Source organism: Entelurus aequoreus, linkage group LG10 (assembly GCF_033978785.1).
Source record: "Entelurus aequoreus isolate RoL-2023_Sb linkage group LG10, RoL_Eaeq_v1.1, whole genome shotgun sequence".
Classification (NCBI taxonomy): Eukaryota; Metazoa; Chordata; class Actinopteri; order Syngnathiformes; family Syngnathidae; genus Entelurus; species Entelurus aequoreus.
This window is the reverse complement of record NC_084740.1, coordinates 1,007,860-1,023,276: the sequence shown is the minus strand read 5'-3', so window position 1 is coordinate 1,023,276 and position 15,417 is coordinate 1,007,860. Positions and strand designations below refer to the sequence as shown.

At 40.9% G+C, this 15,417-nt stretch overlaps 1 pseudogene; it reads left to right on the top strand.

Annotated features, from left to right (window-relative positions):
* Window positions 1-1,690: 1,690 nt before the first annotated feature.
* Window positions 1,691-15,417, top strand: part of LOC133659095 (cell adhesion molecule DSCAML1-like) — an 80,946-nt pseudogene continuing 67,219 nt past the window's right edge.

Here is a 15,417-nt window from a genome sequence, read left to right as displayed (position 1 = left end):
AAAACAAAATATCAATTAAATTATACACTGTAAAATTGACAATAGATTTCACGGTTAAATTCCGCCGACTGACTTTTTACCGTAAAATCAACTTTGGTACTGTTTTTTTCCACATACATATATTTTTCCACACTAAAACATTAAAAAAACTAACAAAAAAACACTGAAACAACAAGATTTTACGGTTAAAAAACTGGCAGCTCTGTTGCGTGAATTTTACCGCTAAAAACAGTGGTATTGTTTTTCCGTCCATTACATTTATTCAATTTTTTTATATGCTATAAAAAAAAAAAATCTGCCAGTTTTTAAAGTAAAATTTCAAGATTTTTTTTGTAGCTCATGTAAAAAAATATATTTTTAACGTATTATATATATATATATATATATATATATATATATTATATATATATATATATGTATATTCATATATTACTCGTTGTTAAATGCGGCTCTCTGAGGGCAACCAGAACTGCGATGTGGCCCTCATTAAAAACAAGTTTGACACCCATGTTCTAATATGTAACCTGTTTTGAAAAAGTGTCAATATATGTGTTATACCAATTAATACATTGCAAAAATGGTTTGAATCTAGAATCGTGTTGAATCGGGAATTGATTCTGATTCAAATCATCAGCCCCCCCCCCCCCCCCCCCCCCCCCGAATCAGAATCGGATCAAATCATTGCCAAAACTTCAGGTAACAATTTGTGAATGTTAATGTGAATCCCCTACAGCAGTGGTCCCCAAACTTTTTGACCCAGGGGCCGCATTAGATTAAAAAAATGTGGCTAGGGGCCGGGCTACATATATATATATATATATATATATATACAGTACAGGCCAAAAATTTGGACACACCTTCTCCTCATTCAATGCGTTTTCTTTATTTTCATGACTATTTACATTGTAGATTGTCACTGAAGGCATCAAACTATGAATGAACACATGTGGAGTTATGTACTGAACCAAAAAGGGGAAATAACTGAAAACATGTTTTATATTCTAGTTTCTTCATAATAGCCACCCTTTGCTCCAATTACTGCTTTGCACACTCTATATCAATATCTTAACATGTGAAGTCGCAGAATCTCCGTTGTAATAAATTGCTCTAAAGAAGTGAAGTGGTCTTTGCGCATGTGAGGACTGATCAGGTCTGTCAGTACAATTGGGTAGTGACAAGTGAAGGTGCAGCAACACAAGTAGTCCAACAGGAAGTACTACTAAAGCAAGACCACTAGGAGAGGAAATTATGTTTAGGGTTTTTATCATGTTTGAAAACTGCAATGTGGCCCAGAGAGATATTGTACTTCCTACTACATCATTTCCTTTAAAATACCTCATTAAGAAAAAGTAAAGCCCTACATTTTCACCTTTTATCGCCATAAGCCATCAATTTAATGGGTTCCTTCTTGGCCCACGCCTCACCTAATGAAAAGTGTTGATGATCATCAAACAGACATGAACATTACTTTCATCATAGAAGCATTTATTAGCATGTATTTATTACTTTTTAAATCTCTTGCAAAATGTGAGGCTATAATTCCATAATGTGACAGAGCAAAAATCCATGGTTTCCTTTTTGAATTGAACATATATACTATATTTATTTTTGCAGTGCCTCCTCGTTTTGTGGTGCAGCCCAACAACCAGGATGGAATCTACGGGAGATCGGGATTTAAACTGCTCGGTTGATGGGTACCCTCCTCCTAAGGTCATGTGGAAGCATGCCAAAAGTGCACTAGGTACAGTACATAACCACAAAGAAGTTGCATATTATTTACTGTCAGGTGTTTTTGTATATTTCATCTTCCTTTAATAACCCACTTCTCCATCTCTCTGTATTTTGGTTCAGCTGGTATTGGGAGTCCACAGCAGTACCACCCTGTGCCTCTGACGGGCCGCATACAGATCATGAATAATGGCTCGCTGCTCATCCCGACACGTCCTGGAGGAGGACCGGGGCTTTTACCTGTGCCAGGCATCCAACGGGGTGGGCTCCGACATCAGCAAGAGCATGGTGCTCACTGTTAAGAGTGAGTATAACCTCCAATTCCAAGTACCGGTAGTGATATGATTCAATTACACAGAGAACAATAGTTTATAGGTCACTCATGGGCGAGAAACTCTCCCCTATCTCCAATCATTTTAAATACATTTCCTAAATCAAACCAGGCTTTGGCTGCAGTGATTGAAAATAAAAGTGAATGAAGGTTTTTTTCTCATAGAACATAAGTAAGTAGGACGTGCTGCACAAAGGTGGCATGTAATTCAATCGAACTATAACCTTTTTATGATTTATGGTAGTGTAACGGAGGCCAGGCTTACCTCGATGCCTAGCGCTCTCAAATTTCATTTAAAGGATCCAGGTTCGAGCCCCGTGTGGAACGGTAGAAAGGGCTGGACCAGGCTGGTTACAGTAGTCTTGTAGGTAATAATTAGAGATGTCCGATAATGTCGGACTGCCGATATTATCGGCCGATAAATGCTTTAAAATGTGATATCGGAAATTATTGGTATCGGTTTCATAAAGTAAAATGTATGACTTTTTAAAACGCCGCTGTACGGAGTGGTACACGGACGTAGGGAGAAGTACAGCGCGCTAATAAACCTTAAAGGCACTGCCTTTGCGTGCCGGCCCAATCACATAATATCTACGGCTTTTCACACACACAAGTGAATGCAACGCATACTTGGTCAACAGCCATACAGGTCACACTGAGGGTGACCGTATAAACAAATTTAACACTGTTAAATATATGCGCCACACTGTGAACCCACACCAAACAAGAATGACAAACCTAATTTCGGGAGAACATCCGCACCGTAACACAACATAAACACAACAAAACAAAAACCCATAACCCCTTGCAGCACTAACTCTTCTGGGACGCTACAATATACTACCCCCGCTACCCCCTACACCCCCACCTCAAACCTCCCCCCCAACCCCGCCCACCTCAACCTCCTCATGCTCTATCAGGGAGAGCATGTCCCAAATTACAAGCTGCTTTTTTGAGGCATGTTAAAAAAAATAATGGACTTTGTGACTTCAATAATAAATATGGCAGTTTTTTTCCATAACTTGAGTTGATTTATTTTGGAAAACCTTGTTACATTTTTTAATGCATCCAGCGGGGCATCACAACAAAATTGGGCATAATAATGTGTTAATTCCACGACTGTATATATCGGTATCGGTTGATATCGGAATCGGTAATTAAGAGTTGGACAATATCGTATATCGGCAAAAAAGCCATTATCGGACATCTCTAGTAATAATAAAAAATAATAATACATTTAACTTAAAGGGCGCATTTCTGAGCACTCAAGGATACCGTACAAAATCAAAACAATAAAATCAATTGGATAAAAATAACTACAACAAAGATCGATAAGATTTACAATGAATAAGCAGTCGTGATTTGAAGAGGGATATTGAGTCCAAGTTACAAAGGTTTTAACTTAGATTGTTTTGTTGTGTGTTTGTAGCACATGAGCAACCATAGCAACATAATGGTTTCATTAGTTTTGAACATTCTTAACAAGTTGCGTCAAGGATTATTTGCATGTTAACACTTGCACAATTCCATCTATCCATCCATTTTCTACCGCTTGTCCCTTTCGGGGTGGCGGGGGGTGATGGAGCCTATCTCAGCTGCATGTAGGCGGCATGTGGACAAGTCGCCACCTCATCGCAGGGCCAACACAGATAGACAGACAACATTCACACTCACTTTCACACACTAGGGGCAATTTAGTGTTGCCAATCAACCTATCCCCAGGTGCATGTCTTTGGAGGTGGGAGGAAGAACATGCAAACTCCACACAGAAAGACACCGAGCTAGGGGATCGAACCCAGGACCTTCGTATTGTGAGGCACATGCACTAACCCCTGGCTCACCGTGCTGTCCTTGCACAAATCAACATGTCCAAAAAGGAGTCGGAAGAAGCGGATCTATTATTCCTACTCCATTGCCCATGTCTGAGCAATTATTATTCATTTGTTAATTTCCTATGTTTAAACAACCAATTTGAATACAGAGCTAACATCTAAACATCGATGGCATCACTAGAAATAACAGAGGAAATTACCAATGCAGTAGAAGGTAAACCGTCTGCAGCTGCACTGTTTATAGACTTAACAAAAGCATTTGACACAATTAATTATAGCATCCTAATAAACAAATTATAATGGTATGTGGTCTGGAAGTAGGTAAGAAGCTACTTAACCCACACAGAGCAATACGTGAAGCTAGGCAAACAAGTCTACAGCGCTAAATATATCTTGCTGCCTACCCCAGAGATCAATGCTGGGACCAAAATTGTTCAATCCCTTTATAGACGACATTTGTAAAGTTACAAAGGACTTAAAATGTGTATTATTTGCAAACTGTGTTTTGTTCAGGAGAGAGCACACTGAAGCTAGTAAAAATGTTAACAGAAGAAATGAACAATAAAAAGGTGGTTTGACAAACACAGACTATTCTAATTAAAACAAAAATAATGCTATTTGGTAACAATGGAAGAGAAAGTCAAACACAAATACAAATAGACGGAGTAGACATTGACAGGGTAGAAAAAAAAAATCCAAGCATAATAATAGATCAAATTAACTGAAAATCTCATATAAAAATTTACAACATAAGGTGGCAAGAAATATGTCAATAATGAATAAAGCTAGATATTTCCTAGACCAAAAATCACTCCATATTCTCTACTGTTCTCGTGTGTTACCATATCTGAGTTATTGTTTAGAAATATGGGTAAATAACTACAAAAGTACACTTTTTCCACTAACCATGTCACAAAAAAGGACAGAATAGTTTATAACTTTGAATATAGAGAACATACAAATCCTTTATTTATTGAATTAAACATATTGAAATTCAATGATTTGGTGCATTTGCAAACAGCTAAAATTATATACAAAGCAAACTATAACCTGCTACCTAAGAATGTACAAAAATTATTTTCAACAAAAGAGGAGAAATATAACTTTAGGGAAAAAGTACACTTAAAACATAAATAATGTATGGATATGCAACACTTAAAACTTTTAGTATATCAGTATGTGGAGTTGAATTATGTAATGGATTAAGCAACTAAATCGAACAATGTACTAATATGTTCCAGTTTAAGAAACTGTTAAGTGTTTACAAAGTACAAGGAAAAAGAATCCTGATAAACATCTTGAACCTAATTTAAATGTGAGTGCGTCTTATTCATCTCATATTGTGAGTCACACTTTACTGGTATTAATAGTTATTTATTCATGAGAATTTAATAGCTTATTTATTGTTTTATTTGGCTCTGTGACGAATAGAGAACAGGCAGTGAACAAGCAAATGTGTAGGACATTGCTATGAAATGGAAAACGGCGAAAAGCCCTGCTCTTCCTACAACTTTTCGGACATGTTGTAATGAGACATTAAAGGCCTACTGAAATGAAATGTTTTTATTTAAACAGGGTTTGCAGATCCATTCTATGTGTCATACTTGATCATTTCGCGATATTGCCATATTTTTGCTGAAAGGATTTAGTAGAGAACAACGACGATAAAGTTCGCAACTTTTGGTCGCTGATAAAAAAAAAAGCCTTGCCTATACCGGAAGTAGCGTGACGTCACAGGAGGAAGGACTCCTCACATTTCCCCATTGTTTACACCAGCAGCGAGAGAGATTCGGACCGAGAAAGCGACGATTACCCCATTAATTTGAGCGATGATGAAAGATTTGTGGATGAGGAAAGTGAGAGTGAAGGACTAGAGAGGCAGTGCAGGACGTATCTTTTTTCGCTCTGACCGTAACTTAGGTACAAGGGTTCATTGGATTCCACACTTTCTCCTTTTTCTATTGTGGATCACGGATTTGTATTTTAAACCACCTCGGATACTATATCCTCTTGAAAATGAGAGTCGAGAACGCGAAATGGACATTCACATTGACTTTTATCTCCACGACAATACATCGGCGAAGCTCTTTAGCTACTGAGCTAACGTGATAGCATCGGGCTCAAATGCAGATAGAAACAAAATAAATAAACCCCTGATTGGAAGGATAGACAGAAGATCAACAATACTATGAAACCATGGACATGTAAATACACGGTTAATAATTTCCAGCTTGGCGAAGCTTAACAATGCTGTTGCTAATGACGCCATTGAAGCTAACTTAGCTACGGGACGGCGGCGGCGGCGGGCGTTGTAGCTTTCGGCGACACCCCGGCCGCCATCAGTCGGCAAGAAACATATATTTCCCCAAAGTTACGTACGTGACATGCACATAGCGACACGCACGTACGGGCAAGCGATCAAATGTTTGGAAGCCAAAGCTGTACTCACGGTAGCGCGTCTGCTATCCATCTCAAAGTCCTCCTGGTTGTGTTGCTGTAGTCCGCCACTAATACACCGATCGCACCTAAAGCTTTCTTCTTTGCAGTCTCCATTGTTCATTAAACAAATTGCAAAAGATTCACCAACACAGATGTCCAGAATACTGTGGAATTTTGGGATGAAAACAGAGCTTTTTTGTATTGGATTCAAAGGGTCCGAATACTTCCGTATCAACCATTGACGTCACGCGCATACGTCATCATATCTAGACGTTTTCAACCGGAAGTGTGGCTGGAAATTTAAAATTGCACTTTATAAGTTAACCCGGCCGTATTGGCATGTGTTGCAATGTTAAAATTTCATCATTGATATATAAACTATCAGACTGCGTGGTCGGTAGTAGTGGGTTTCAGTAGGCCTTTAAAACTATGTGCTGTACCATATTGTAATAATAGTCCGAAATAAATCAAAACCACAACCAAATATTAAAATTTTTTAACAGGGAATGAAAAGAATGAAGAATGTATAACAATGGCTCGATAGCGTATGCAGGGATGAAAGAAAAACTTAAAAGAAATAAGATAAAAAAATAAATTTTATTTGTACAATAGTAGAATGTCCATTGCACCTTTTGCCTACATTCATATTCACCTACTAAAGGCAGCCATAGTCTAACCTAACCTAAACCCTGGGATGTGTATGTGTTGAATAGGTTGTGAGAATGTCGAGCAAGTGAGCAATTGATCCCTCACTCCCTCGGGATCTGTCTACAGACAATCAAAAACACTTTGAGCTAAATCATTATCTGCAATCAATCGGCGCAGCCTGCCCTCGCTGTCAGTAACGCCCTGCGTGATGAAAAAGCACTGCCAGAGTGCACACGGGTTGCCATTATATCCTGATATTAGCTCCATCGTGCCGTACAATGACCTTACCTGACAGCCGCTCTGACAAAAGAGATGTCCATTGACACAAGTGTGTGAATACCTGCATTATCACACCGTCACTCCTACACCCTCTTCTTGCTTTACTTATTAGTGCTATCGATTGAAGCGTTCCTCTTCTCCTCCTTCCTCAGTTTTGTCTGGTTCAGTGGCGGTAGAGGGGTGAGATGAATAAGTGATGAGAACAAAACAGCAGAGCATTCCTCCTTAGGTCAATATTGTTTGTGTGTGTGCGTGTACACGGGTTAATGTGTGCCTATCAGCCGAAGAAGATTGAGTATGCCAGTGATTTTGTGTACAGAGGAAGGAAGAGTGTATCGCTTTTGCCTCTTCATTCACCCAGACCTTGATGTTAACTATCGGCGAATGAGAGAGGAGTTTTATTGACTTTACCTCATTGACCATTGACCTTCATTGCCCCAACGCTATGGAACTTGGCTACTCTGAAAGCCACTTTGTTTTTTTTAACTTGCCCTCTTTGCCCCTTCACCTCTGTTTAAACCCAACTCTCTCTTTTCTGTCCGTCAATCATTCCACATCACTTTTATCTACTGCCACCGTCTCCCGCTTCTGTTCAGTCCCAGCCATGATCACAAGCCACCCCAACACCACCATGGCCAAGAAGGGTCACGTTAAGGAGCTGAACTGCACCGCCAGGGGAGAATGGCCCATCATCATTCGCTGGGAGAGAGGCGACACGGTCATCGACCCTGACCGCAATCCCCGCTACTCTATTACCACCAGCCCCAACGAGAAGACGGACGAGGTGTTGTCCACGCTCAAGGTAAAGAAAACACTAATGAAAGCAGACTGCGGTGACTTTATTACTGTTGTTTTCACAAGTCACACACTCTCTCACTTTCAGTCAGGGATCTCAAAACCTTTTCCACAGACAACCACATATATAAAAATAAAACCTAAATTAAATTAAGTTAGTTAAACAATCAAATAGAGATGTCTTGGTCCTTATCATGGGAGCCTATATATTCTGATCCGCAATCGCCTGGTAAGCTGCCGAGCCCAGCCAATCTTTACCACAGCTGTGTCCCAATGTTTACATGGCTGAAGATTGTATTCATGTGAAAGATTTCTTCAAAAATGGATGCAGGCTCAGGAAGACACAATTAAATGTCCATATTCCTTGTTACACAAATGCAGGAGTTGTAGGACTTCCAGGACGGTGCGTGTTTTGCCAGAACACCGCATCGAATTTGAGATCAAGTTGCTACGAATCCACAGTGCAAAAACACTTCTAAGATACTATTCCTCACTACGTAGTTTCTTCTAAATACCTGTATCACTGAAGGACTAGAGGAAAAGGAATGACGAAGCATGCTACACAGACACACACACCGAGCAGTATGTCACAAGACGCTAACATCTAAAGCTTCAATGTAATGTGAGGGTGATCGATCCAGATGTCGATACTATCGATAGCTATTATAGTATCAGTATATTAACAATACTAAAGTGATTAGATCTATATTTATCTTTTATTGGTCCTATTATTTTTTGATTATTATTATTTTGTTATATAAACTCAGGCAAACTCAAGCAATCTATGGAAAACTACTGAATTATACCACGATGGTGCTCGAGAGGGGGGTGTGGGGTGAGCACCCCAACAGGACAGACAAACAGGCAACGACTCATGCTAATGGAAAAACGATGATTAGTGCAGTCTGTTCATGGGGCAAAGTCTGCAAGAACCAGCATGGTCTGAAGATCCACCAGACGAAAATGAAATATTTGATGGGGAACCTGGTGAGACGCAGAAGGAGCCCGGCCGGAAGTCAAATCACAGTGCCCTGACCCTCCACGCTCCGCAAGCCTAACCTTGTATCAGGCATTCCGAACATCAATGAAAGAGTGGCTTCCGTTTGATGAAGATCTGGACCTAGTCCTCAAAGCTACTGCAAGGGAAGAAGCAGACCAGAAGTTGTGGACAGTTTAAGCAGGCAAGGGAGGAGGAGAAGGCTGGACTGGTAGATCCCCGCAAGATTCTGTAGAAAAAACGTATCACCCTCTGTCGTGCAGAGTGGCATATGAGGAAGCGTAGTGAGAGAGCCAGTAAACGTGCAGCCTTCATCTCGAACCCCTCCGGCTCCACCAAGAAGATCGTCGGGCAGAAAAGAAGTGGCCAACTTGCCTGCACTTAAGATGAGGTTAATTAGTACCTCAGTGCCACCTACAGTGACTATGAAGGGTTGTAGAACGCTTATTTTGAGCCAAATTATTTTGAGAAATCAGGTTAATTTAGTGCATGAAAACGTAGTCAGTGATAGCGCTAGAGAGGAAGATCTGGATAACTCCGCCAGAAACGTCCTGTGCATTTAACACCAAGGAGTCAACTTTGAAATAAGTTGAGGAGGGGGTCAAAGCAGCTAGTTGGAGCTCAGGCCCCAGCGGAGTGCCATTAGTTGTCCATACCCCAGACTCTTGATGTGACTATGTACGATCCTCAAAGTCCTGCGGAGAAGGGCGAAGGTGGCACAGCAGTGGACACACGCAGAGGGTGTCTGGATATCTGGAAGGAGGTGAGCTCAAGTACCATCGAGCAGTTCAGGATCATCTCACTCCTTAGTGTTGAGGGCAAGATAGTCTTTACTATTTTTGCCAGAAGCATAACAGAGTTATTTCTTGAGGAACAGTTACATCGACACCTTTGTGCAAAAGTGGGGAATCCCAAAGGTTCCAGGATGCATCGATCATACAAGAGTCATTGCCGAGCTGATCCGGGGGCACGGGGAGGCAAAGATTTGTCCGTCCTTTAGTTCAACCTTGCCAATGCTTACGTGTCCATTCTACATAAACTGGTGGAAGCATTGCTGAACGACATCATGTTCCAGGCAAGATCAAGGACCTCATACTGGACTATTACAAGTGGTTCAGTTTAAGAGTCATTTCTGGAACAGTAACATCCACATTACATCGGCTTGAAAAAACATTTTAACTGAATGCACCATTCTGTGATATAGTTTTCCTTGGCCATGAATATGTTGGTGAAGTCAGCAATGATGGAATGCAGTCCAATGTATGTGTGCTCAACACAATTAAACCTAACCAAGTTCCTCATCCAGTCAGTATACGATGTCCTCCCAAGGCCACCCAAACTCTTCCGCTGGGGCTAGGCCGAGAATCCACTGTACCCTCTTTGCCAGCAGCCGGATTGCTGGAGCACATCCTGAGCTGCTGCACAAGGGCACTGGGGGATGGGAGCCACCGCTGGCACCATGACCAAGTGCTGTGGGTCATCACAGAGGTCATCAGCACAGGGATCTCCACCAGTAAACAACAACAACCAACAAGGCGGTCCTTCGCCTTTGTTGGGGCTTGGGGAAAGACACAGCAGCACTGAAGCCAAGCAGATTGGCTGCTGGCAATAGCTAATGACCGGCACCTGAAAGTAGACGTAGGAAAACAACTCAAATTTTCAAAGAACATCACAGAACCAACAAGGCAAATGGTCCTGCCGGAGTTCACTGCTCCCTGGTAAGACCGGATGGAGGAGGCCTTTGAGAGGAAGAGGGCCAAGTATGAGGAACTGGCAGTGGAATGCGGAAGCAAGGGACGGAGGATCCAATGCAACCCCAGAGTTTGTCTGCCAGTCTCTCATCAGAGCACTCAAGATGTTGGGAGTGAAGGGACTGCACAACAGAAGAGCCATCAAAAACATCACTGACGCTGCAGAATAGGCGCCCAGATGGCTGCGGATCCATGAACAACAAAAACTTTTTAGACAAAAGCAAGGACTTGATCATCCCGACTGTATCGCCTGGTCAAGGGTGTCTGATGTTTTGGGACCTAAAACACTCTGTGAACCCAGGATACCTCACTGAGGATGTGTCAAGTTGCACCAAAAGTGTATATTACAACTGGAGATTAAGTCTCTGGATATAGGAAGGCTTTGAGGACAAACCCTGAATGACAATAGTAGTGTTTGCATTGTTTTAGTTATTGATTACTAGCCAAGAATGTTATGTAGCATTCAATACCACAAATTAATACATCATCCGATTTTCAAAAATACCGGCAAATTCTCAATATAATAAGATTGGCTTTATAAGAATGTGTTATTGTGTTTAATTACTTTACTTTACTTACTTGCTATAAAACAATTTAATTTCTATTATTTACTGTCAAAGTATTGGGTCGGATCTCGTAATCAGATTTGTTTGCACAAAACATTCAATGTACAGCCTGCTTCTACGGTATGACATTCAACCTTTTTTCTCGTAGTTTTTAACGTCGGTCACGGGTCTATGGAAATAAACATTTCTGCGGCTGCAAGGTTATTTTTTTTTACGTAGGAACATGTCAAAAGAATAACTACAACTTACTGACCGAAAGTGCCAAATAAAGACATGAATTACATTATACAATAATTATGTTTAATTTATCACAGCAGTCTCCAGATACCGTGCAAGTAACCTCCCTCGGGATGCTAGGAGGGCACCACAGCACTTTGAATGGATGCTTAGTTTAAGTTAGACGCACATAAACGTATTTTGTATTTGGGTGTATCATTATTGTTTTGGAAGGACATCCATAATTGTGTCACAGAATAATCAAAGCAGCTCCAGAGTAAAAAAAAAAAAAATACCCCTTTTCAAGCTCTGGAGAATATACGCCCTCGGTCACACCACCTTATTACTGCTACGAAGTAAAAGTTGCTTGTTTTTCTTTTATTAAATGTACTTTTCTCTTTGCAGCTGAAGCCAGCAGAGCGTGAGGATTCTGTCTTTTTCTCCTGTCACGCCATCAACTCGTATGGTGAAGGGCGAGGGCTCATTCAGCTCACGGTGCAAGGTAGCCATTTATGCACGGATAAAAACTAACACCAGTCTCCATCTCCTCTTGTTCCACTGACACACTCTCATCCGCAGAGCCTCCGGACCCTCCAGAACTGGAAGTGCGAGAAGTGAAAGATCGCAGTATGAACTTACGGTGGACTCAGAGGTTTGATGGGAACAGCGTCATCACCTCATATGACATTGAGTATAAGAACAAGACCGGTGAGTTAGTACCACAATTTCTTTATTCAATTCACATGAAATCACTTCAGTTGATACTGAGACGAGGCTTCTGTATGCACACCTCTGCCAAAGTCTTCCAAAAGCATACCCAAAAGGGACAAACGGTAGAAAATGGATGGATGGATGATATGAATGATACTAAAATACACATGACTAACACATAAAAATATCAGATTGTTAGTGTGTATTTATAAAAGTTAAAGTACCAATGATTGTCACACTTTAATTTCATCATCCTCTTCACCTTTTTGTCAGATTCTTGGGAGCTGAAGCATGCCACTCGTAACATCTCCCCCACCAACAATCAGGCCAACATAGTGGACCTCCACCCCGCCTCCGTCTACAGCATCCGCATGTACTCCTACAACTCCATCGGCAAGAGTGAGGCCAGTAAAGAGCTAACCATCAGCACTGAGGAAGCTCGTGAGTACAACAGACATTAAAGGTCTCATATCTGACTATGTTCTACTACAATTAGTCCCACAACTTTGTATTGGAAGTGAGTTGGCCAAAATGCAGCCTTGAAATCCCGACCAGGGACAGGCCATTTTGTGTGTCTATAGCTTAAATGCAAATAAGCTGCATTCCAAAAAGCAATATTGTGAACTTCATCCACTTTTTTAAACACTGTAACTCTGCACAAATCCAATGTAATATACTGTATATTATATATCACATTCAACAACGTAACATTAAGGAATCGGACAGGTGGACACAAACATTAGCAACACTAACATAGCTATGCTAGCTACAGTGGAAGTCACGTTTACCAGCAACATCAGAGTAGGTTGGGGCGGCGTGGCTCGGCCGTGCCGGCAACTTCAGGGTTCCAGGTTTGATCCCCGCTTCCGCCATCCTAGCCACCGCTGTTGTGTTCTTGGGCAAGACACTTTACCCACCTGCTCCCAGTGCCATCCACACTGGTTCAAATGTAACTTAGATAATGGATTTCACTATGTAAAGCGCTTTAAGTCTGCAGAGAAAGAGCGCTATATAAATATGATTCACAATTCACTAGGTTAGCCTGCTTGCTGAAGAAAAACAAAACGATCAAACTTACGGCCCACACGTCTTTTGCTGACTAACGAATAGTTTGCAGAGTTCCAGGCTTCATTTTAAGATGTGTAGTAAAGACCGATTTTGCTCATCTAGCTAGGGGTAGGTCAGCGGTGGTATCATGTCCATGAAGAAGGACGATTTACCCTTGAAACATTATAATGAAATTCTAAAGAGACTAAGTATCTTTAGATTAAAAAATGGAACACCTTTTTGTCACGTTTGGTATTCATGAACAGACTCTATTGATATTTTACTATTTGAACAGAATGTAAAAGTCAATTTTGCATCATTGAAAAGGGAGAAACAAAGCATTTGAAAACTGTTTTTTTTCAGAACCTGACGGTCCTCCTATAGACGTAATCCTGCAGCCGGTGACCTCTCAGAGTATCCGGGTCACTTGGAAGGTACAGTATGCATCCTTAGTTGGTATGCTTTTCACAGATGTCCTTAACGTATCATGGGACCAGATCGGGGCCGAAATTTGATTAAATTAACTGCAGCTATCTGCGATTTACCACATTTGTCTCCCAGTGTTTACATGGTTGAAGATTGTATATAGATGAAATATTCCTTCAAAAGAGATGCACGCTCAGGGAGACACAATTTTAATATATTTTTTTACACACATGCAGGAGTTGCATGAATTCCAGGAGGGTGTGAATTTTGGAGCAGGCTGCATCAAACGTCTAGTCACAATGTGAAGAGGCTTCTAAGATACTAATCCTTACCGTAAAATAAACAAAGTCTCTTCCAAGTAACATTATCACTGGATGACTAGAGAAAATGGAATGACTAAGCATGCTACACACACACACCGATCAGGACGACACAAAAAGCGAACCGCAATCTTCAATGGTGATCGATCCAGAGGTTGACACTATCGATACCCATACTTGCCAACCTTCCCGATTTTTCCGGGAGACTCACGAATTTCAGTGCCCCTCCCGAAAATCTCCCGGGGCAACTATTCTCCCGAATTTGTACCGATTTTCACCCGGACAACAATATTAAGGGCGTGCCGTGCTGGCACTGCCTTTAGCGTCCTCTACAACCTGTCAATGCGTCCTCTTTTTCACCATACAAACAGCGTGCCGGCCCAGTCACATGTTGTATGCGGCTTCTGCATACACACGAAGGTGACTGCATGACATACTTGAGCAACAGCCATACAGGTCACACTGAGTTTGGCCGTATAAACAACTTTAACACTGTTACAAATATGCGCCACACTGTGAACCCACACCAAACAAGAATGACAAACACATTTCGGGAGAACATCCGCACCGTAACACAACATAAACACAACAAAACAAATACCCAGAATCCCTTGCATCCCTAACTCTTCCGGGCTACAATATACACCCCCGCACCACCAAACCTCGCCCGCCCACCAAACCCCGCCCACCAAACCCGCCCACCTCAACCTCAACAGGATGACATTTAGTCACTGTACATTTCATATTTATTTTTTATATATAGTTTTCATAAATTCTGAAAAAAGAAGATTAATAGTTTCTTCAACCTATATTTTGCTTAATTGAAGATTTTGTGTTTTTTTTATTGCTCCGGGTGAGGGGCCTAGAATATAAAAAGAACCTGGCATTTAGGGTGTGTTGGGTTGGAGCTCGTGGGTGTTGGAAGCTGAGGAGAATTGTTTGGGATTTGGTCTACTTTTACAAAGAAGGTAATAGACTTCAAGCATCACACAGTAAGTGAAATACTGTTTATTTTTGTAAATATTTCTGCTAAATACCTTTGTGATTTTTTTCTGTACACTTTCACCATTTTTGTATTTTTCTACCTATTTTTTTTCACCGTTGGCGAGAAATAATAACCACTTTTAAGTTATTTCTTTTGACTTGCCATTTTTGCCCTTAATTGTGAGGATTGAAGAAGAACCCCGCAACAAAAAGGATACTAAAGTGATGAAATCAATATTTTTCTTGTACTCGTTTTTTATTTCTGCAAAAACATATTTTTGGTTGTTTTTGTTATTGTTTAAATGAAATCTCAAGGAGTAAAAAATAAATGCTTTAAGACCAAAACC